The sequence below is a fragment of the Artibeus jamaicensis genome, unplaced genomic scaffold, assembly GCF_021234435.1.
Source record: "Artibeus jamaicensis isolate MK-2021 breed Jamaican fruit bat unplaced genomic scaffold, CSHL_Jam_final contig_233, whole genome shotgun sequence".
In the NCBI taxonomy this organism is placed as follows: Eukaryota; Metazoa; Chordata; class Mammalia; order Chiroptera; family Phyllostomidae; genus Artibeus; species Artibeus jamaicensis.
Genome location: NW_026521486.1, coordinates 14,023,319 through 14,025,491, shown reverse-complemented (window position 1 = coordinate 14,025,491; position 2,173 = coordinate 14,023,319). Strand labels below are relative to the sequence as shown.

The 2,173-nt window shown below is 44.5% G+C and overlaps 1 pseudogene; it reads left to right on the top strand.

Annotated features, from left to right (window-relative positions):
* Positions 1 to 1,117: 1,117 nt before the first annotated feature.
* LOC119060492 (40S ribosomal protein S8-like) lies at positions 1,118 to 1,737 on the top strand (annotated as a pseudogene).
* The last annotated feature ends 436 nt before the right edge of the window (positions 1,738 to 2,173 follow it).

The following is a 2,173-nucleotide window of genomic DNA, read 5'->3' as shown; positions in this document are numbered from 1 at the left end:
TAGATATCCCTCACCTCCTTTAAGTCTTTCTCATATTTCACCTTTACAGTGAGGATTATACCCTGACTGCCCTGTTTAATATGCCTTTCCTTGCTTTCCAAAACCTTTATTCAACCCTGCTTAATCCATCTTGAAATTTTTAATCATTTTTTTTAACAAAGGGCCCTGCATTTTCATTTTGCACTGGGCCCCACAAGTTATGTAGCCAAATTTAAAGATCTCTTCTTTCCTGTTTTCTGATTTCTAAAACAAAGATAACGAAAGCACTTTTCCCATAGGAATTTTGAGAGGATTAAATAATATATAGATACCAGGTAAATGAAACTTATAAATTAGTTCAACAAGAATGTATTGCCTGCCCTGGCCGGCATAGCTCAGTGGATTGAGCACAGGCCTGTGAACCAAAGGATTGTGGTTCGATTCCTAGTCAGGGCACATGCCTGGGCTGCAGGCTAGTTCCCAGCAGGGGACGCATGAGAGGCAACCATACATTGATATTTCTCTCCCTCTCTCTTTCCCTTCCCCTCTAAAGATAAATAAATTAAAATATTTTTTAAAAAAGAATGTATTGCCTATTATGTATCAGGTACTATTCTAGGCACTGGCGAAGTGCCTATGAAAAGTTGCTTTCAAGGACCTTACACTCCAGTAGAAGAAAGAGAAGTAGTAACAAACGAGATACCATCACATGGAGTAAGTACTATGCAGAGAACTCAAATGTAGTCACGTGACAGAGTGTTAGATGACCACAGTTGTTTGGGTGATCAGGTGGCTTCTCTGTGAGGTGACCTTTACATGAGAACTCATGACAAGAAAAAAATCAACCATGCAAAAATTAGAGGCAAGAGCATTACAGGCAGAGGGAAAGTAGCAAGCGTGCCACAGATGGGAACTAACTGGGGTGTCAGGGACACAGAATAAAGGCAGGGTGGGTGTGGCAGCGTGCATTAGAGAGTGCTTCCAGGGGGAAGAGTGGAGCCCGGATCAAGCAGGCCACAGCAATGGGTGCCGCTTGGTTAAGCATGCCATGGCAAGTCATTGAAGTTTTAAGCTGGGAACATTTAGTCTTACTTACGTGTTTAGAAGTTAACTGGCTCTTTCCAGCCATTGCCAAGCCATGGGCATCTCTCGGGACAACTGGCAAAGTGCCACAAGACTGGGAGCATGAGAAAGCCCTACCACAAGTAGCAAACTATGAGCTGGGGTGCCCTGCTACCTACACTAAGACTGGCCCCTGCCACAGACACACTGTTCATGTGCGGGGGGTCAACAAGAAGTACTGAGCCTTGAGGCTGCATGTGGGCAACTTCTGGGGCTCAGAGTGTTGTGTGTGCAAAACATGGATTATTGATGTTGTCTACAATGCGTCTGGCAATGAACTGGTCGATACCGAGACCCTAGCGAAGAATGGCACCATGCTCATGAACAGCACACCATATTGACAGTGGTACAAATCCCGCTATGCACATCCCCTGGGCTGGAAGGAGGGGGCCAAGATGACCTTTGAAGAGGAAGAGATTTTACACAAAAAAAGGATCAAAGAAAATTCAGGAGAAATATGATGAAAGGAAAAAGAATGCCAACATCAGTCTTCTAGAAGAGCAGCTCCAGCAGGGCGAGCTTGTTGTGTGCATCGCTTCACGACCAGGCCAGTGTGGCCTAGCAGGTGTCTCTGTGCTGGAGGGCAGGGAGCTGGGGTTCTAGCTGAGAAAAAGTAAGACCTAGAAAGGCAGATAAGTCCTCTTCCCTACTTTCTTTAAAGCTCATGTTTTTTGTTTTTTGTTTTTAAAAGAACACTCATGTAATCAAGGTTTCTATTCTCAGGTTAAAAAAAAGTTAACTCTGGCTCTGGCAGGGTGGTTCCATTGTTGCAATATCATCCCATACACCAAAATAGTCAGGTGAGACCCCCTTGTCGGGGCACATGCCTAGGTTGCCAGTTTGATTCCCAGTCCCGGGTTGGGGTGTGTATGGGAGGCAACCGATTGATGTTTCCTCTCACATCAGTGTTTTTCTCTCTCGCACTTTCTCTCCCTTCCTCTCTCTCCAAAATCAATAAACATATCCTCAGGAGAGGATTTTTTTTAAGTTAACTCTGATTGCTGTTTGAAAAATGAATTTGGGTGGAGAGGCAAAGGAAGAAGGAGAAGTGAAGCAGGATGTGACTACAATA